Consider the following 22,932-nt stretch of genomic DNA (forward strand, 5'->3'; position numbering starts at 1 on the left):
GGGTCCCACACACCCATGAGCTAGGGAAACACAGTACAGTAGGGGAAGGGATCTGGAGTTAAGGGGGGGAGGGGTTCTATTAGAGGGTATTTATTTTATGACGTGTTTTCTGTCTTGAGAAAGAAAAGCTGTGACCCCCAGGAATGTTGGTTTAACCACTTGCCGCCCGGACTATGGGGAAATGACGGCCAGGCGAATACTTCATCCCTCCAGGAGGATGTCATATGATGTCCTTCACAGATGGAGGTTTGCGTGTGCCCGTAGGGCCGCGCTGCAGCGAGATCTGTCACCGGCCGTGTACCTCAGACATGGCCGATGACAGATCTGTGTACCGGCCCTGTTGTCAGTACCATGTAACCTACTGTGACCAATCACAGCAGGTCACATGACAGTTGTATACAATGGATGGCTTCCTTTCATGCCATCCATTGTATACAACTGTGTCTAGCTGTGAATGGTCACAGTGATCACATGCACAAGCTGGGCCAATCACAGCCCATTTGTGTCATGTGATTAGCCATGGCCAATCACAGCTAATCACAACAAAAAAAAAAGCTGAATGAATCAATTACATTCTGTTAAATGCTTGCTTACAGCAAATAAATTCTTTGCTATAAGCAAACAAATTGTGTAAAAAAAAAAAAAATGTAAATAAATAAAATACTGATCACTTCCCCAAAGTAGTACAATGTTACTATGGTAACATTATACTACTTTGGTCATAGTGCAACATGAAAAGAAATCTTAACAAAAGAGATCAATTTTCAGATATATCCCATAGTTTGTGAACTCTATAACTTTCCTACAGGCTAAATAATAAATACTGATTTACTGTTATTTTCACCAAAGACATGTAGCAGAATACATCTTGGCCTAAATTTATGAAGAATTTATGAACAATTATTTATTTGCAAACTTAATAACAGAAACAAAGAAAAACATGTTTTTTTTTTCAAAATGTCCAGTCTTTTTTGTTAATTTAGCAAAAAATAAAAACCCCAGTGGTGATTAAATACCACCAAAAGAAAGCTCTAGTTGTATGAACAAAATGATAAAATTTTATTTTGGGTACAATGTTGTATGACCGCGCAATTGTCATTCAAAGTGTGAGAGCGCTGAAACCTGAAAATTGGCCTGGGCAGGAGGGGGGTAAAAGTGCCCGGTATTGAAGTGGTTAATGAAGCAACCATATTATTGTCTATTCCCCAGGGGAAGCTCTAGGAGAGTCTTCTATCCCTCCATCCATTAGAAGTCATCTGAGCTGAGTGGCTGCTATGTACATAACATCCGGTCTGTCCTCTAATGCTCCCCTACACCAACCCCCTCCACACACTCCAATGTACATGGACTGTCCCCCTCCACATCACATCTTCCCCATCAAATACACCTCCCCAACTCACCCCCCCCCCCTGCAGTTGCTCTCCTCCCCTCCAATCCTGTCTCTTCAGTATTGCCCTCTCCAGTGTCCAGACCACCGCACACCATCCTTACATTTCCATCCCCACTTCAGCCCCATACTGCCCCTCATGTCCTCACTGCAGTACCCCCCCCCCCCCCTCCAGTGCTGTATTCCACTGTCCCTGCTAGTGTCCTGTCATCCCCTCTCATCCTCCAGTGTCCTATCACCCTCTTCTAGGGTCCTGGACCCCCCCTCCCCTCCTATCACCCCCTCTATTGTTGTGTCCACCCACCCAGTGTCCAGTCCTCTCCTCTTGAGTCTTGTATTACCCCCCCCCCCCCCCCCAAGCGTCCAGTCACCCTCCTCTAGTGTCTTGTATTACCCCCCCCCCCCCCCAAGCGTCCAGTCACCCTCCTCTAGTGTCCTGTATTATATTACCCCCCTCCCAGTGTCCAGTCACCCTCCTCTAGTGTCTTGTATTACCCCCCCCCCCAGTGTCCAGTATTATATTACCCCCTCCCCGTGTCCAGTCACCCTCCTCTAGTGTCTTGTATTATCCCCCCAGTGTCCAGTATTATATTACCCCCCCCCTCCCAGTGTCCAGTCACCCTCCTCTAGTGTCTTGTATTAACCCCCCCCCCCCTGTCCAGTATTATATTACCCCGACTCCCAGTGTCCAGTCACCCTCCTCTAGTGTCTTGTATTACCCCCCAGTGTCCAGTATTATATTACCCCCCCCCCCCCCCCGTGTCCAGTCACCCTCCTCTAGTGTCCTGTATTATTCCCCCCCCCAGTGTCCATTCATCCCCCTGTAGTGCTCTGCATTACCCCAGCCCCCCTTCAGTGTCCAGCCACACTCCTCTTGTGTCCTGTATTACCCTCCTCGTGTCCATTCATCCTCCACTAGTGACCCTCCCCTCCAGTGTTCCATCACCCTGCTCTAGTATCTCCCCCCCCCCCCCAATGTTCCATCACTCTGTTCTAGTGCCCCCCCACCCCTCCAATGTTCCATCACCCTGCTCTAGTGCCCCCCCCTCCAGTGTTCCATCACCCTGCTCTAGTGCCCCCCCCCCCCTCCAGTGTTCCATCACCCTGCTCTAGTGCCCCCCCCCCTCCAGTGTTCCATCACCCTGCTCTAGTGCCCCCCCCCCCTCCAGTGTTCCATCACCCTGCTCTAGTGCCCCCTCCCCCTCCAGTGTTCCATCACCCTCCTTTAGTGTCATCCCCCCTCCAGTGTTCCATCACCCTGCTCTAGTGTCCTGTATTACACCCCCCAGTGTCCCCCCCCCCTCCCGTGTTCCATCACCCTGCTCTAGTGTCCTGTATTACACGCCCCCCCTCCTGTGTCCAGTCAGCCTCCTCTAGTGTCCCCCCCCCCTCCTGTGTTCATCACCCCCGTCTAGTGTCCTGTATCATGCCCCCCGTGTCCTGTCAGCCTCCTCTAGTGTCCCCCCCCTCTCCAGTAACACCCCCTCTTTCTTCCCTAGTATCCTGTGTCTCCCTTCCTCTGCTCCAGTACTCTGTCCTGTTCCCCCTCTCCCGTCTAGTATCCTATTATGTGCCCCCTCTCCTCCCCCTTACTGTGGGTTAGTTGGGGGGACAGCCATGCCTCACCTCGCCGCCTCCTCTGCTCTGTCCACGGCTGCAGGTCTCCTCATTCCTTTTCCGGAAGTGACGTTTCTCCGGGATCAGCTCGGTGTCCCGGGGGCTGGCTCTAGAAGCCGGTATCCGGCGGCCGAGGGCGGATCGCGTGTTCCTGGGACAGAACAGAGAGGGGGAGTGGAGGAGAAGGAGAGGCAGGACGCGGCAGCCGCCATCTTTGTTCCTGGTAAATTGGCGGAGAACACTTCTGTATACAGGATAAAAGTCAGAGTATCAGAGAATCAATTATCTCCATTGGGGGACAACTTTATTGTTACATATCCTCTGATCTGAGGAATAACCCCTGACTTGAGTATTGACCTCTGACCTGAGGAATGACCTCTGACCTGAGAAATTACCACTGACTTGAATGACCTCTGACCTGAGAAACAACCCCTGACTTGAGGAACGGCCCCTGACCTGAGGAACGACCTCTGACCTGAGGAACAACCCCTGACTTGAGGAACGGCCCCTGACCTGAGGAACGACCTCTGGCCTGAGAAACAACCCCTGACTTGAGGAATGACCTCTGACCTGAGGAACGACCCCTGACCTGAGGAATGACCTCTGACCTGAGGAATGACCTCTGACCTGAGGAATAACCTCTGACTTGAGGATTGACCCCTAACCTGAGGAACGACCCCTGACTTGAGGAATGACCTCTGTCCTGAGGAATGACCCCTGACCTGAGGAATGACCTCTGACCTGAAAAATTACCCCTGACTTGAGGAACAACCTCTGACCTGAGAAATGACCCCTGACTTAAACGACCTCTGACCTGAGGAACAACCCCTGACTTGAGGAATGACCTCTGACCTGAGAAATTACCCTGACTTGAGGAATGACCTCTGACCTGAGGAATGACCTCTGACCTGAGGAATTACCTCTGAACTGAGGATTAACCCCTGACCTGAGGAATGAACCCTGACCTGAGGAACAACCTCTGACTTGAGGAATGACCCCTTACTTGAGGAACGACCCCTGACTTGAGGAACAACCCCTGACCTGAGGAACGACCTCTTACCTGAAAAACGATCTCTGACCTGAGGAATAACCCCTGACCTGAGGAATAACCCCTGACCTGAGGAATGACCTCTGACCTGAGGAATGACCTCTGATCTGGGCACTTACCCTGTTCTGGGACAGTGACACCATTCCATCAGGCTTTAATGAGATGTCATTGCAGTGTGACTATGACCCTATTGAGCAGATTTCCCCTCACTTCCTGGTCCAGTGACACCTAGGATAAAAAATGGGGGAACTGGGTGTCACCGAGACCAGAAGGCACAGAGAATAATCATTTAAAAATGTAGAGGTTCCAGCCCTTCCCTCACTTGGCTAAAAATGTTTTTTTTACTGCTATATTTACCCACATTGCAGAATTCCCCTTGTCCCTGTCTTGGTGACAACATTGCCATTTGGTGGAGAAATATGGTGAAGATCTTCCCAATAGGGCTAAAGACAGTAGCTGACAGAGGTTCAAACCCTTCTAGTATTGTTCACATCTAAAACAATGGTGTTGGCTGGAGTGACACTTTAATTTTTTATTTATTTTGCAAAGGTCTAGTAAAGGGGGACGGAAGGATATGGTTGCAAAAGAGGAACTGTCCCTTCGAATTGGGCACCTACAGCTCCCCAGACTTTGCCGCTCCCAGGGATCTGCCGGAGTGATCTACAGCCACCATTACAAGGGAAAGGCTGTGGAACTGCACTGCATCTGTGCAACACAAACCAAGAATTCTATTTCATTCATTGTTAATATTCAAAGCAAACTCCCCCATCCATTCATGTGTCCATGCTTTATTTTACTGAGAATTCATTTTGAAAAACACCCCTGGTATTTTTGGCAGTGGCCATCTTGAATAAGGGCAGATGATTCATGTTGCCTTTACTTCTTGGAATCCATCTGCCTTTAGCTCAGGCATTGGCTGAGCTGAGAACCCTCCTTCCGCTCCTGAAGACTCCTGGGATGTATGACTTCATTTGCCTAGGCCTGGAAACCGGGAAGTAACTGAAGAAATTTAAAAAAAGAAAAGTTTAAGGGCCAGTTCACACTACATGCGTTTCAGTTGATTTTTCTCTGCATCCAAAACGCACAGAAAGTAGGTTATATGGTTGTCAATGTCATAGTTCACATCAGTGCTTGCAGTTCCATTGTGTTCCAGTTGCAGAAAAATATATAGATTGTGCAAAATGATGTATATATAAATGACCTACACCCACATAAACTATGCGTCAAACAATATATAATATATATATATTATATAACAATCCGCAAAATTATGCAATAGTGTGCACATTGTGCAAAAATATGTATATAAAAAATACATTATATATAACCTCTACCCCCATAAACTATGTGCCAAAATGTAACAATCCAGTAAACTATATTAAATAAACATTACATAATCGTAAAGTGCCTAACTTCAACAAAACAAGTGCAAAAAACAATATACAGGATATCATGCAAAATATTTAAGTAGACATAACTTAATAAATAACAAATGTCCATAAAAAGTGCTTTGTGCTCGTGATCTGTAGCCATGCCGTATAAAGTGACAACACCCAGAGAATAAGTGTTCTTCCTTATTCCCAGCGAAATCACACCGCACTCACCAAACCAAATTGACCTCTTTTCTAAAAGAAGGTCAAATGCACATAAGGTATTCCAATTGGATAAATGCTTCAGCTGATACATCAAACAGTTAGTAAGGGATGACTTCATAACCTCATCGATAATCCCTTCTTTATAGAGACTCTGTATAAAAATCCCCTTATAGAGGGAAAAAGGAACCTCTCATGTAGTAATTCTCATTTATTAAGAAAAATACTTTAAAATTACACTTACACGTGTAAAAACTTTTTCAGCAAATACAAATCTGTATAAAAACCTATGGAGCACCGGTTTGCATTCCACTGCCCAGAAGTGACGTATCAAGGTAGTCCTGGCCAATGCGTTTCGTCAGCAACGTCTGACATCATCAGGGATCCTATATATTTTTGTACAATTTGCATACTTTGCACTTTGTTTTTGTTGGAATTAGGCACTTTTATAATGCACATTTATTTATAAAATCTGGGGATTGTTTTATATAATTTGATACATAGTTCAGGTGGCAGTAGGTCATATTTCTACAAAAGAGCAGTTAATGTTTTGTTTATAAACCTCCTGTATTGGCCAGCAGTGGCCCTCCATATCCCACAATACCCCCAGGCCTCTGGAGAGCCCTCCAGCCCCCTAAGCTGCCCTACAACTTCCTATGGTGCACCCCTGCCCCCCACAGTCCCTTCAGTCTCCCACAGTGCCCCTACAAAGCTCCCAACCTCCTATAGAGACCCCTAACCCTCTCCAATTGTCTAAATCCCCATACCCCCTCTGAAGACCCAAGCCCTCTCCAGAAACCTCATCCCCTACAAGTCAGCCAAGTCTGTTGCAGAGTCCCCTAACCCCCTCCAGAACTCCCATACCCCTACTCACATCCAGCCAAATCCAGAGCCTTCCAGAATTTTAAGGCCAGTTCACACCACATGCAGTCCAGTGCGTTTTTATTTTCTGCATCAAAAACGCATGGACAGTAGAATACATGGATTCATGGTAAGGTTCACACCACTGCAGTGCATTCCAAGACAGAGTCAACAAAAGTTGAACACGCTACATTTTTTCTGCATGGAACTGTACTGGACAGCAGCAAAATGCACCAGAATGCAACAATAATGCATTACACAAAAAAAGGAAAATGATGAAAATGGAAAAAAAAGTAACAAAAAAAGAACAAGAGCGAAAAAAAAGTATCTGAAATACATCAAAAATGCATTGAAATGCATCAAAAACATACGTGCAGAAACTCATCCAGAATGTGTGAACTAGCCCATAATACCTCATTTGTATCCACATACTTTACTTGTGCAAGTAAACTTTTTTTTCCCCCCCCAATGTTGGGGCATGGAAGGTTTTGGAAAGATGTCCTAGGCCCCAGTCTCAGTAAGGTTGAGTAAGCCTGCTCTAAACGGCCATGTGCAAGGTGCCTTAGTGCTTAGCACTTCTACTTTACAGCTGTAGTGCTCACCCCCTTAAGGTTTGAATTTTGATGGGTCCCCTTAAGTTCAGCACAGCTCTGCAACACGCATTTTCCACATCTCCACAGTCAGTAAAACAGTCCTTGAGCTTGGTTTTGTTGTTTTTCATTATGGGGTTAACAACTTGGATGGGGACTAGGGGTATACGGGATGCCCAAGGAACTGCAAACCTGAAGACAAACTTCTCAGCAAACTGTACAAAAATGTGGACTAAAAAGGTAGTCACTGTCTCTTTAGCAAGCACTGATGTCCTCTTGAGGTACCTCCTCAGACCCCAAATGAATCTTTCCTCTTTTACCCAGCTGTATTGAGGGTATCCCTGGGCAAGGGATTCCAGGATCTGCAATTATGTGGCCCTGGATGAGACCTAGTTGGGTATTGCACCGGACTGCCCTCTTCCGTCTCTGGCCCAGGGGGTGTAGAACTACTCACAATGTCCTGTAGCTTGATGACCATACACTGGGCTGGCTCCTTCCCTGCTGACAGGATGTCCTCCCTAGGAGACTTGTGGCATATAGCACTAGCCTGTAGGCAAGCCCCCCTCCCTGGGCCCCCTCCCAGGCTCTACACTCCAGCACCTTGTCTTAGTCCATTTTCCACCCAACTCTCACACTCTACACCTGCTGCACAGGCTCTCTCACATTTAAGAGTTACCCAGTCTCCTGCTGGGAGATTGGCCAAGTTCCCTTAAACATGCATATCTGGGTCTTCTCCCCTCCTCCACCCCTCTTTCAGAAAGTTTCAGTAGTTTCCAGAAGCCCTGGCCTGTAGAGCCTCCAAGCCTGTACTGAGGTGAACTCACTACCTCACTCCAGGGGTGGACTGACAACTCATAGGGTCCCCGGGCAATAGGAGATCATGGGGCCCCCTGTGTCTCTGCCCACACTCAAGCCACACCCACACAAAGCCCCAACTATATCTTGCACTGCCCGCATTACATGCGTTTGTCACAGAATTTCTCTACACTATGTTCAAAATAAATGTTTATTATAGAAAATAAAGAGAAAAAAAATTACATTAAAGTGCAACAATGAAGGTTTTAATGAATGAACACAATATAAACAGGTGCAACAAATGTCATTTTAGCTGAAGATTTTAATACAAAATAAACAAAAAAATTAAACAAAATAAAAAGCTCTGACCAGCAAGTTACAAAAGCATTAAAGAGCTAAGTTCAGGTGACGTCTTGGCAAATCTGTCACATGTCCCACTATACAGGTGAAACTCGAAAAATTAGAATATCGTGCAAAAGTTCATTTATTTCAGTGCAGCAACTTAAAAGGTGAAACTAATATATGAGATAGACTCATTACATGCAAAGCAAGATAGTTCAAGCCGTGATTTGTCATAATTGTGATGATTATGGCTTACAGCTCATGAAAACCCCAAATCCACAATCTCAGAAAATGAGAATATTACATGCACTCAATAAAACAAGGATTGTACACAGAACAATATCGCACCTCTGAAAAGTATAAGCATGCATATGTACTCAGTACTTGGTTTGGGCCCCTTTTGCAGCAATTACTGCCTGAATGCGGCGTGGCATGGAAGCTATCAGCCTGTGGCACTACTGAGGTGTTATGGAAGACCAGGATGCTTCAATAGCGGCCTTCAGCTCTTCTGCATTGTTCGGTCTCATGTCTCTCATCTTTCTCTTGGCAATGCCCCATAGATTCTCTATGGGGTTCAGGTCAGGGGAGTTTGCTGGCCAATCAAGCACAGTAATCCCACGGTCATTGAACCAGGTTTTGGTGCTTTTGGCAGTGTGGGCAGGTGCCAAGTCCTGCTGGAAAATGAAGTCAGCATCCCCATAAAGCTCGTCTACGGTATATACAGTATCTCAGTTTTTAGACGCTATAACTTTCACATAAACCAATCAATATAGTTACATAGTTAGTCTGGCTGAAAAAAGACAAAAGTCCATCCAGTTAAACCATTAAAAAAAAAAAATTATAATCCTATACCCACAGTTGATCCAGAGGTATACACTTATTGGGATATTTTTTTTTTTATCAAAGACATGTAGCAGAATACATTTTAGCCAAAATGTATGAAGAAATCTTATTTTTAATTTTTTTTATTGGATGTTTTATAGCAAAAAGTAGAAAATATAGTTTTTGTCTTTAATTTTCAGTAAATAGAGTCCACCTGTGTGTAATTTAATCTCAGTATACATACAGCTGTTATGTGAAGCCCTCAGAGGTTTTTTAGAGAACATTAGTGAACAAACAGCATCATGAAGGCCAAAGAACACACCAGACAGGTCAGGGATAAAGTTGTGGATAAGTTTAAAGCAGGGTTAGGTAATAAAAAAAATATCCCAAGCTTTAAACATCTCACGGAGCACTGTTCAATCCATCATCCGAACATGAAAAGTGTATGGCACAACCACAAACCTACCAAGACATGGCCATCCACCTAAACTGATAGGCTGGGTAAGGAGAGCATTAATCAGAGAAGCAGCCAAGAGGCTCATGGTAACTCTGGAGGAGCTGCAGAGATCCACAGCTCAGGTGGGAGAATCTGTCCACAGGACAACTATTAGTCATGCACTCCACAAATCTGGCCTTTATGGAAGAGTGGCAAGGAGAAAGCCATTGTTGGAAGAAAGCCATAGGAAATTTGCAAGCAGCCATGTGGAGCACACAGCAAACGTGGAAGAAGGTGCTCTGGTTAGATGAGACCAACATTTTACTTTTTGGCCTAAAAGCAAAACGCTATGTGGGGTGGAAAACTGCACATCACCCTGAACACACCATCCCCACTGTGAAACATGGTGGTGGCAGCATCATGTTGTGGGGCTGCTTTTCTTCAGCAGTGACAGGGAGGCTGGTCAGAGTTTGATGAGAAGATGGATGGAGCCAAATACAGGGCAATCTTAAAAGAAAACCTGTTAGAGTCTGCAAAAGACTTGAGACTGGGGAGGAGGATCACCTTCCAGCAGGACAACGACCGTAAACATCCAGCCAGAGCTACAATGGAATGGTTTAGATCAAAGCATATTCATGTGTTGCAATGGCCCAGTCAGAGTCCAGACCTAAATCCAATTGAGAATCTGTGGCAAGACTTGAAAATTGCTGTTCACAGACGCTCTGGGGTTTATTTACTAAGGCTGGAGAGTCCAAAATCAGACTCACTTCTGCATAGAAACCAATCAGCTTCCAGGTTTCATTGCCAAAGCTTCATTGAACAAGCTGAGGTTAGAAGCTGATTGGTTTCTATGCAGAAGGGAGTCTGATTTTGGACTCTCCAGCTTTAGTAAATAAACCCCTCTCTGTCCAATCTGACAGAGCTTGAGTTATTTTGCAAAGAATGGGTAGAAATGTCACTCTCTAGATATACAAAACTGGTAGAGACATCCCCAAAAAGACTTGCAGCTGTAATTGTAGCGAAAGGTGATTCTACAAAATATTGACTCAGGGTGACTGAATACAAATGCACACCACACTCTTCACATATTTGTAAAAAAATTTGGAAACCATTTATCATTTTCCTTCCACTTCACAATTATGTGCCACTTTGTGTTGGTCTATCACATAAAATCCCAATAAAATAAATTTACGTTTTTAGTTGTAACATTTCAAGGGGTATGAATACTTTTTCAAGGCACTGTATATAACACTGATATCTGTACACTGACTGCTATTCCCTATATATAACACTGATGCCTGTACACTGCATATTGTTTCCTATATAAACACAGATATCTAAACACTGAGTTGTACTCAGTGCACAGATGTCAGTGATATATATATATATAAGGAAAGGCATATAAGGGTACAGATATTAGTGTTACTGTATATATGGGAAATAACACCAAGTGTACAGATATCTGGGCTATATAACACTGATATCTTTACGCTTAGTGTTATTTCCTACATATAACACTGACATCTGTACATTGAGTGCCACTCGGTGTACAGATATCAGTGTGCACTCAGTGCATATAGAAATCAGGGCTATTGGATATAGAGTCAGGATAGGGAATGGCACTCAGTGTACAGACATCTGTGTTCTATATGGTGAATAGCAGTCGGTGTACAGATATCAGTGTTATATAACACTGATACCTGTACACTGACTAATCCCTTTATAGAACACTGATATCTATACTCCGACTCTGCTATTCCTTATATATTTATTTATTTCAGATACTTATATAGCGCCGTCAATTTACGCAGCACTTTACATACATATATTTACATTCACATCCGTCCCTAACCTTCAAGGAGCGTACAATCTAAGGTCCCTAACTCACATTCATACATACACATACTAGGGGCAATTTAGACAGGAGCCAATTAACCTACCAGCATGTCTTTGGAGTGTGGAGGAAACTGGAGTACTCGGAGGAAGCCCACGCAGTCACAGGGAGAACATGCAAACTCCAGGCAGGTGGTGCCAGGATTGGGATTCGAACCAGCGACCCTAGTACTGCCAGGCGGAGGTGCTAACCATTTAGCCACTGTGCTGCCCCATTATATATCACTGATATCTGTACACTGACTATTCCCTTTATAGAACACTGATATCTGTACTCCGACTCTGCTATTCCTTATATATAACACTGATATCTGTACACTGACTATTCCCTTTATAACACACCGATATCTGTACATTGACTATTCCCTTTATATAACACTGATATCTGTACACTGACTATTCCCTTTATATAACACTGATATCTGTACACTGACTATTCCCTTTATATAACACTGATATCTGTACACTGACTATTCCCTTTATATAACACTGATATCTGTACACTGACTATTCCCTTTATATAACACTGATATCTGTACACTGACTATTCCCTTTATATAACACTGATATCTGTACACTGACTATTCCCTTTATATAACACTGATATCTGTACACTGACTATTCCCTTTATATAACACTGATATCTGTACACTGACTATTCCCTATATATAACACTGATATCTGTACACTGACTATTCCCTTTATATAACACTGATATCTGTACATTGACTATTCCCTTTATATAACACTGATATCTGTACATTGACTATTCCCTTTATATAACACTGATATCTGTACACTGACTATTCCCTTTATAGAACACTGATATCTGTACATTGACTATTCCCTTTATATAACACTGATATCTGTACATTGACTATTCCCTTTATATAACACTGATATCTGTACACTGACTATTCCCTATATATAACACTGATATCTGTACATTGACTATTCCCTTTATATAACACTGATATCTGTACATTGACTATTCCCTTTATATAACACTGATATCTGTACACTGACTATTCCCTTTATAGAACACTGATATCTGTACACCGACTCTACTATTCCTTATATATAATACTGATATTTGTACACTGACTATTCCCTATATAGAACATTGATATCTGTACTCTGACTATTCCCTATATAGAACACTGATATCTGTACATTGGCTCTACTATTCCTTATATATAACACTGATATTTGTACACTGACTATTCCCTATATAACACTGATATTTGTACACTGACTATTCCCTATATATAACACTGATATCTGTACACTGACTCTGCTATTCCTTATATATAACACTGATGGCTGTATACTGTGTGCTAGTCCAGCACACTGATCTGCTGCAGGAAGACAGGCCAGCTCAGCGATGAGTCCACTCTCCAGTGACTATCTGCCTGTCCCCTCCAGCTCTCCGAGTTCAGGACCCGCGGCAGGGATGTAGACCTGCCAGGCCCTCTGCTGAATCCCCGAGGAGGAGAGGTGGCTGAAGCGCCTGCTGCGGTGCTGCCCCATCCAGCATCGCTCTCTAAACCTGGCCGGCCAGTATATCCTTCTTTTGGCAGCATTTTGGGCACATCTAGGGCATGGACTGAACCTCTCATGGGGCCCTCTACTGACCCCGGGCCCTCGGTGGCAGCACCGTGCCACCCCCCTAAAAAGTGCCGCCCTAGGCAAACGCCTTGTTTGCCTCGCGTCAAATACGCCCCTGTATATATATTTATTTATTTATTTATTTATTGATATATATTTTGAAATATATTGAATATGGCCAAAATTGTAGCATTTCAAATATATGGCAATATATTTGGGAAGAATATTTTTAAACTATACTTTAAATATATTTTTCTTCCATGTGGGAAGAAAGAGCAAAGGGGAAAGGAGAGCACACGGGTGAGCAGCAGAAAGAAGCTGGATAGAGGGAGCAGCGGGGCGGCTGCATACAGAGGAACCGTTTTCTCCATTTTCCTCCTGCAGCTGCTGAATGCCTGCGAGAGGGAGAGGAAGAGAAGTGGGCATTCAGTGGATGTAGGAGGAAAATGGAGAGGATGGTTCCTCCATATGCAGCCGCCCCTGCCGCTCCTCCTATCCAGGTGCACAGAGGGGCCGCAAAGGCCCCCTGGAGCATAGGGCCGGGTCAAAATTGCAACCCCTTTAAGTATGCCCCTGGTCCATGGCGCTGATTATTATTAAAAAATAAATAAATGTAAGTTTGAATATTTTGATTCACCGACCTGGATGAAATATAAAGGTCAGACACGGAGTCTTTCATGGTGGAACACAATGTGCTGCAATGAATGTATTTTTATAGGTTCAGGCGTATTGTGGTTGCAGCCCATTCCAAATGACTATGCTGTCAACACAATGTAACTCAATGAGGAAATAGGTCTTGCCATTTTTTTTTAACACGGCAACACATCGCAATACACATCTAAAGTGTGTCACCATAAACATGTCCTCTATGTGAAGGAGAAAGGTCACTTGTCCTTCCAGGTCAGTGGATCAGCCTGCTCAGCAGACAGCAGTCAGTGTGAGCAGAAAGCATGGGCCTGGCACAGTCTTTTTTGATTTTAGATGATTACACAGCACAGACAATTACATGGAGCTTTACATATTGTCATCAGTCCCTGCCCCCCAAGAGCTTACAATCTAATATCCCTAGCTCACATTCATATACCTACTAGGGTTCATTTAGAGGAGCCAATTCATCTATCAGCATGTCTTTGGAGTGTGGGGAAAAAAAACACGTGAATACCAGGAGAACATGCAAACTCCTGACCACAGTCCTGAGCAGAATCTGAACTTGGGACCCTAGTGCTGTACAGCGCCCTCTAGTTTAGCTACATAGGCGTAGCATCAGGGTTGCAATTGCGACCCCGCCCCGAGCTCCAGGGGGCCCATGCGACTCCCATGCCAAATTAGCATGCTGCATTCCCCCCCTCCCCATGATAAAGATGAGAGTAGAATACAGCGGATGAAGATGATGGAGATGACAGTAGAAAACAGAGGATTGAGATGATGGTAGAATACAGAGGATGTAAATGACGGTATAATATGGAGGATTGAGATGACGGTGGAATACAGAGGATAGGGATGATAGAGATGGCAGTAGAATACAGAGGATGGAGATGATGGTAGAATACAGAGGATGGAGATGACAATGAAAAACGGTGAATGGAGATGATGGTAGAATACAGAGGATCAAGATGACGATTGAATACAGATGTTGGAGATGATAGTAGAATACAGAAGATGGAGATGAAGGTAAAATACAGAGAATGGAGAAGATGGTAGAATACGTAGGATGGAGATGATGGTAAAATACAGTGCATGGAGATGATGGCAAAATACAGAGGATGAAGATGATGGTAAAATACAGAGGATGGAGATGATGGTAAAATACAGAGAATGGGGATGATGGTAAAAATACAGAGGATGGAGATGAGTGTAGAGTACAGAGGATGAAGATGATGGAGATGACAATATAATACAGAGGATGGAGATGATGGTAAAATACAGAGACTAGAGATGATGGTAGAATACAGAGGATAGAAATGATAGTAGAATATGGAGGATTGAGATGACGGTAGAATACAGAGGATAGGGATGATAGAGATGATAGTAGAATACAGAGGATGGAGATGCCGGTAGAATACAGAGGATGGAAATGACAGTAGAATACAGAGGCTGGAGATGACAGTAGAATACAGAGGGTAGAGATGATGGAGATGACAGTAAAATACAGAGAATGGAGATGACGGTAAAATACAGAGGATGGAGATGACGGTAGAATACAGAGAATGGAGATAATGGTAAAATACAGAGGGTGGAGATGAGGGTAAAGTACAGAGCATGAAGATGATGCAGATGGCGGTAGAATACAGAGGATGGAGATGATGGTAGAGTACAGAGGGTGAAGATGATGGAGATGATAGTAGAATACCGAGGATGGAGATGACTGTAAAATAAAGAAAATGGAGTTGATGGTTGAACACAGAGAATGGAGATGATGGTAAAATACAGATACTAGAGATGATGGTAAAATACAGAGGATGGAGATGACAGTAGAATACACAGGGTGGAGATGATTATATATATCAGCTGTACCGTATGAGGACAGGTTGGGTGTTGGGAGGTATTTTGGGATATTTTAATAAATTTTGTCTCCTTCTGTACTCTTTGTTGGGGGGGGGGGGGCAGACAAACAGAAGAAAAGTCAGTGAAAGTCCATGGAGGGGGAAAGTGAGAGATACCCCCCTCGATGGGAAGATGCCTCCAGACTGGGGAGTGTTGGAATAGGGGAGGGGTAAGTACAGAGGTGAGTGGTGGAATGGGAGGGTGGGTAGAAGTGAGTGGCAGATTTGATAGGACAGAGGTGGGTGATCGAATGGGGGGGGCACTTGGAGAAGAGAACTGAGGTGGTGATGAGAAGAGCGGCCCAGAGGACCATGCCTGACTGCCCTACATGTGAGCCAGCAATGGAGGAGGTCAGTGTCGGGCATCTCCAGCCTCCAGAGGCCACACAAAGTCTGTGGGGGGTGAGGGGTCACTGATGTAAGGGGGAATGAATGCACTAAGGTAAAGGAGGACACGCAGGGGTGGACTGACCATTTGGAAACTCAGGCACTGCCCGAGGGCCCGGGGTCAGTAGGGGGCCCCATGAGATGCCCCTGGTACCTTTTTCATAGGCTTTTTTGAGTTTGGGCAAGGACACAGGGGCCCCATGATCCCCTATTGCCCGGGGGCCCCATGAGTTGTCAGTCTGCCCCTGAGAACACTGATATAAGTTCCCCCTTAGATCAGTAACTCTCCCTTACTGTAGTGTATTCACTCTGCAGAAGGTGATCTGTTCCTGGCATTCCCCCGTACATCAGAGTCTGCAGGATTTCCCTTTAGTGCATGGGGGAACTTTGCAGACCCTGATGTAAAGGAGAACTCTGTAGACTCTGATATAAGGGAGAACCCTATGGGCTAGATCAGGGGTGGGCAAACTTTTTGACTTGAGGGCCGCAATGGGTTCATATATTGGACCCGGGGGCCGGACCAAGAGTAGATGAATGATGTGTATGTGTCATCCATAGTAAGTATAGTAATATTCCCCCATAGTAAGCATAGTAATTAATCCCCCATAGTAATTAATCCCCCATATAGTAATTCATCCCCCATATAGTAATTCATCCCCCATAGTAATTCATCCCCCATATAGTAATTCGTCCCCCATATAGTAATTCGTCCCCCATATAGTAATTCGTCCCCCATAGTAATTCATCCCCCCTATAGTAATTCATCCCCCATAGTAATTCATCCCCCATATAGTAATTCATCCCCCATAGTAATTCATCCCCCACATAGTAATTCATCCCCCACATAGTAATTCATCCCCCATATTAATTCATCCCCCATATTAATTCATCCCCCATATAGTAATTCATCCCCCATATAGTAAGTCCTCCATATAGTAATTCATTCCCCATATAGTAAGTCCTCCATATAGTAATTCATTCCCCATATAGTAAGTCCCCCATATAGTAATTCATTCCCCATATAGTAAGTCCTCCATATAGTAATTAATTCCCCATATAGTAAGTCCCCCATATAGTAATTCATCCCCCATATAGTAAGTCCTCCATATAGTAATTCATTCCCCATATAGTAAGTCCTCCATATAGTAATTAATTCCCCATATAGTAAGTCCCCCATATAGTAATTAATTCCCCATATAGTAAGTCCCCCCTATAGTAATTCATCCCCCATATAGTAAGTCCCCCATATAGTAAGTCCCCCCCCTGTGTCAATTCACTTACCTTTGGTCCGCGCGTTCCTCTCGTATTCCCGCGCCGTTCTGGTCTTCAGGGAGGACTGTGAGAGGAGTTCGTCACGCTGCCCCGCCTACATCCTGGCTGCCCCGCCTACATCCTGACAGCTGCAGAGTCCTGACGTCCGAGAGGAGGGAGGGGGGCGGCCATCCGAGAGGGGGGGCGGCCATCCGAGAGGAGAGGAGGGGAGAGGAGGGAGGGGAGCGGGCGCCCGGCACACAGGAGAGCCGCATCTAAATTTGTAAAGAGCCGCGGCTTGCCGACCACTGGCCTTGCGGGAGCCTAGCTCCGCGGGCCGGATTAAAAGGTCCGCCGGGCCGTATACGGCCCGCGGGCCGTAGTTTGCCCATTGCTGGGCTAGATGGTGCCTGACTGAGTGGGCCTTGCTGCAGTCCTTGCCAGTAGTTTGAAGTTGGGTAGGCACCACATATGCTTTCCCAAATATTTTTTTAATATACATGAGAACATGATAATGATTTCTCTAATATTTTCAAGCCTACCCACTGTAAGGTCCAGTTCACACTCCATGCGTTTCAGTTGCTTTTTTCCTGCATTCAAAAGGCACAGAAAGTAGGTTATATGGTTGTCAATGTCATAGTTCACATCAGTGCTTGCCGTTCCAGTGTGTTCCGGTTGCAGAAAAAAAGTAGAACATGGTGCATTTTTTCTGCACAGAACTGCACTGGAACACGGTAAAACACATCAAAAATGCCTATTTAAATTGAAAAAAAGAGGGGAAAAATTAACTGGAATGCATAAAAAATGCACTGGAATACGTCAAAAATGCATCAAAAACGCACCGGAACACATAAAAAACGTGCATGTGAAAACGCATCAAGAATGCATCTGGACTGCGTTTCCATAGTGTGAGCCGACCCTGAGAGTTAGATGCTTGAGTAGGTCTAGGCTACCAGAGAAAGCACTTTTAATTGCCCAATCCTCCCCTAGCAGTCAGCACTTTCCTCGTCTCCCCCATTTTCTGGCAATGGGCTGTTCCTTCGGTGTCCTCACCTCTAATGGTACTTGATGATGTCAGAGGACGTGTAACTACAGCAGTGTGGGAGGAAAAGGGCGCATGGAGTGGACTAGTAGTGCAGAGGAAGCAGAAGATTAAAAGGGAATTTTAAAAGTGCTTTTTCCAGTTTCCTAGATTTTAACAGGTATTTAAAGCAGAACTCCATGAATTTTTTTTCCCATGCAGTGGGGCTGCATATGTTAACTGCTCTAAGGGTGCATCGAAAGGCTATACTTACCTGATCCTCCGGAAAAATTACAGCAGTGGACTATTCCTGCAGTTCTCGTGTCCAGAACTGGTCTGTGGGCTTGATGACGTCATGTACAGTCCATTCACAAAGCCACTAGCCCATAATTTTTCTTTAACCTTTGCAGTGCAGGGGCAGCCACACTGCATAGGAGGATTTTTGTTGTCCCCAAAACAGCTTAAAGTCAGTGTTTTTTTTTTGAAAATCAGTAGAGAACAGTACTAGGTAAAAACATAAAACTTACAGTATACGAATGGTAAGAAAACATTAGTTAAAAATTAGCATTTTTAGGCTCCGTGCACGCTGGGCATTTTAATAATGCTGGTAGAGTTAGCTGTGTGAAGTTTTTACACTAGTATTTAGCTGCCTTTAACCGTGTTTTTCTGCATTTGCATTTTTTAGTGGGTTTTTTTTTTGCTAAAAAAATGCCCAAAAACGCCAAGTTTTGCTGCGTTTTTCAGTGTAAGTCCTCATGCACACTGGATGTTTTTACAGCTGCTGTTTTTGGCTTTTGAGGTTTTTTTCTACAGCTAGTAAACCCCCTAGCATGTTATCCTATGTGTCCATGCACACATAGACTGGAATCAATGTTTTTTGGCAGGGACGTTTTTTGGCTGGAAAAAAAAAACAGGACTAGTGGGCTTCTAGAGGAGCTGTAAAAACGCTCTAACTCTGAAAAATGCGGTAAAACGCCGCAAACCAGCATTTTTGTGTAAAAACAAACGCTGAAAAACGCAAATGCGGGAAAACTCCGCTAAAAACGGCAAAACACCGCTGAACGCTAATGCAAAAACACGGAAAAATTCACGTTTTTAACTTTACACAGCTAACGTAACCAGTGTTATCAAAATGTCCCGTGTGCAAGAGGACTTATTGTCTCAGAGTATAAATTTACATTTACATGATCCTTATTTGAAAAATAAACACAATGTTAATGAATAATTACATTTAAAAAAATAATACATTTAAAGTAATTTAAGAATAATACAAATGAAAAAAAAAAAGCAAAAAAACTAAAACATAAAAATACAGGTTTATTTATTAAAGGCAAGTAGACTATTCACTTTGCAAGGGAACTTTCATCTAGCATAGGTGTCCGTTTGTGAACCAGCAGTAATAGATCGCTGCTCAGTTCTCCGGCATTCTCGGAGAACACAGTTCTCCTCAGAATGCAGTTTATGAAGCAGTTCTCCGAACGAAGGGAGAACGGTCTCCAAACGCTGGAGAACGGTCTACAAACTCTGGAAAACGGCTGATTTTACTATAATCTCGTGAGATTACAGTAAAAGATCAGTTTACTAAGCAGAGGTAAATTATCTCTGCTTAGTTTGCGGTCCCTCTGATTCTCCAGCTCTGGGCTGGAGAATCTGGAGGGAGAACACAAATCTCCAGCGAAGGGCTGACATGATCTCCTGAGTGTCATAAACTGTGAATGACCAGAGAATAGTTGAGATCCCTTGAATCGCAGCTATTCTCTGTGTCATAAACGGACACCTTAGTCAATGAAGTCAAGCTCCGCTGACTTCCATCATCCAATCTATGTGGAAGCAAAAATATTTTTTTTGGGGTTTTCCTTGCACATGATTGGGTATCCTTTGCAAAGCGAATCTTCACCATATTCACTAGGCTAAGAGAAATTTCCCTTGAAAAATGAACAGCCTACTTGCCTTTATTAAATCAATGACACCACCAGTATAATCCGATTGCCTTCTGGGGGATCAGGAAGGAATATTGTTTTCCCTCGCTGGAACAAATTGGACCATATAGTGGTTTTTGCATTCTTCTAGATCAGCTGATTGGATGAACTAGATGGAGTTGTGATTTTTTTCAACATGACTAACACAATGAACAGTGGGTAATTCCCAAGAGGTGTTTTCCAGCCCTGCAGACCTTCACTTTCAGTTTCTGGAAGGAGGTTATATAAGCCTTTAAAGTGCAACATTTCTGTGATAGATACCAATAGCTACAGTGTTAGACACAGCTAAACGTAGGAAGTACATATGGATCTGACGGAGTCTGTTTGGGCTGTTTATTTGTTTTACCTTTCAATATACCTGACAAACATGAATATGGATGGAAATATTGACAATGCACTTATTTTTTGGGTATTTGTGTATTTTCATTTTTTACATCTCTGGAATGAAGTCTATACAAAGCTCTGAGTCAGGAACAAAATTGCAAAGGTAAGACCATCTTGGGAAAGTGCAAGTTCCAGGCTGCTTGGGCAGCAGAGGGGGGGTCATCTTTTTAAAAGGTACTAATGCAGGAATTATTATTGCTGAAAGAGGAGATGAAGGGGGGATATGATCAACATGTATAAATACATCAGTGGTTCATATAGTGAACTCGGTGTAGTTATTCATCCTGAGGTCATCACAGAGGACAAGGGGGCACTCTTTACGTCTGGAGGATGAGATTTAATCTTCAAACATGGAAAGGTTTCTTCACAGTGAGAGCTGTGAAAATGTGGAATAGACTCCCTCAAGAGTTGGTTCTGGCCAGCTCAACGGATTGCTTTAAAAAAAGTCCTGGATTCTTTCTTCGATACACAGAATATAACTGGATTTATAGGTAAAGTTGATCCAGGGAATATCCAATTGCCTCGCCGGGGATCAAGAAGGTATTTTTTTCCCTGCAGGAGCAAATTTGATCATGCTTTGCTGAGTTTTTTTTTTGCCTTCCTGGATCAACTGTGGGTATAGGATTATAACTTTTTTTTTTTTTAATGGTTGAACTGGATGGACTTTTGTCTACTTTCAGCCAGACTAACTATGTAACTATGTAACACATACCCAATAGATGTTTGATGAGAGTCGTAACTGAGCGTCCTAGTGCCCTATACAAGTGAAGGGCTGGACGCTGCTCAACCGACCCCAGGAGTAAAATGTTGAGGAATGGCTTCAGCCGCCATTCTGGCCACACCTTATGAGGTGTTTTGCCCCACCCGGGGCGAAATGTCAGAGAGCATGGCCAGAATGACGGCTGAGGCCAATCCTCAATATTTTACTCCTGGGGTCGGTTGAGCAGCGTCCAGCCCTCCACTTGTATTGGCTGACACTGGAATCGCTCGGACTCATGCTCCCCTCTTCTCACTTGCCGGTGGGGTGATCCTTTTCCTTCCATCCACAGCTTGGAGCGGCGCCATAAGGTATACCTTTCCTAGTGCCCTATGATGAGGCCTCTCTGCAGCGTTTGCCATTATTAACCTTTAGTCCTCATGCACACTGGATGTTTTTACAGCGGCTGTTTTTGGCTTTTGACATTTTTTTCTACAGCAAGTAAACCCCCAGCATGTTATCCTATGTGTCCATGCACACATAGACTGGAATCAATGTTTTTTGGCAGGGACGTTTTTTGGCTGGAAAAAAACCCCAGGACTAGTGGGTTTCTAGAGGAGTTTTTTAGCTGTAAAAATGCTCTAATGCTGAAAAATGCGGCAAAACACAGTAAAACATGGCATTTTTGGACACAAAAAGGTAAACACAGGAAAACGTGGAAAAACGCTAATGCAAAAAAGCTAAAAAAAAGCTGAAAAACTCAAGTTTTTAATGTGACTTTACACAGCTAACATTACCAGCGTTATCAAAACGTCTCATGTGCAGGGGCGGAATGACCATTCGGAAACTCGGGCAGTGCCAGAGGGCCGGGGATCAATAAAGGGCCCTATGAGATGCCCCTGGTACCTTTCATAGGCTTTTTTGGGTGTGGTTTGAGTGTGGGCGAGGACACAGGGGTCCCATGATCCCCTATTGCCCGGGGGCCCCATGAGTTGTCAGTCCTCCCCTGCTCATGTGCATGAGGGCTTAGAATGCTAGTTGCCCGGCTGTCATACCAAACCACTGAGTTCAATAGGTTGTGAATGAATGACCCAGAGCAGGCGTGGAGATCGAGAGTCAGGGAAAAGTCCATACCTGCATACTTGTTCTGGGTCATTGATTTATATTATTGAAGCAAGATAGCCAGGCAACTTGCATTTTTCAAAAGAGTATCCATAAATAGGTTTACCACCTGTCTAGGTCATTTATAGCTGTGGATGATATAAGTAGAGCCTTCTTCTAATGGTATTTATAGGAAGTGACGTCATCAGGCTTCATACATACAGCCACCAGCGAGGATCACTACGTTCTCACCGCCGGTTCGAAATGCTGCAAGCACACATTGTAGCTGTCAGATGTGTACTTACATGTCACATGTGTTATTCACGTGTCACCTCCTCATCTGAGCGATTACATGTGAATAGATCTTCTGACTGACCCTGGATGCAGACGGTGTGAAACCACGGCTGGCGTCTCTGCAAAGAAACTGACCACAGGTTTGTATGTGGCAATAGCACAGAGTTTAGCCACCTCTAATCACAGCAACTGATCCACACCCCATCGCCCGTGTGAATGTAGCCTTAGGGTCCCCATACATGTTGCAATCTGATCGTATAATCTTTGTCCAATCAACTTTTGAG

General features: G+C 44.1%; 1 protein-coding gene and 1 long non-coding RNA gene across 2 annotated transcripts in view; both read right to left on the reverse strand.

Annotated features, from left to right (window-relative positions):
- LRRC8A (leucine rich repeat containing 8 VRAC subunit A) overlaps positions 1-3,155 on the reverse strand; it is a 65,156-nt gene extending 62,001 nt beyond the window's left edge. The window contains exon 1 of the mRNA XM_089669115.1: positions 3,014-3,155. The gene's annotated coding sequence lies outside the window, so the exon portion shown is untranslated. The remainder of the gene's footprint in view (positions 1-3,013) is intronic.
- Positions 3,156-4,824: 1,669 nt separating this feature from the next.
- Positions 4,825-22,793, reverse strand: LOC149469539 (uncharacterized). The gene is made up of 2 exons (XR_016311570.1): positions 22,660-22,793; positions 4,825-5,051 (listed from the first exon to the last, which is right to left on the reverse strand). It is a non-coding gene; the product is annotated as an uncharacterized LOC149469539 (long non-coding RNA).
- Between the last annotated feature and the right edge of the window lie 139 nt (positions 22,794-22,932).

Source organism: Staurois parvus, unplaced genomic scaffold (assembly GCF_062004578.1).
Source record: "Staurois parvus isolate SC_StPar_1 unplaced genomic scaffold, SC_StPar_1.0 ptg000068l, whole genome shotgun sequence".
Classification (NCBI taxonomy): domain Eukaryota; kingdom Metazoa; phylum Chordata; class Amphibia; order Anura; family Ranidae; genus Staurois; species Staurois parvus.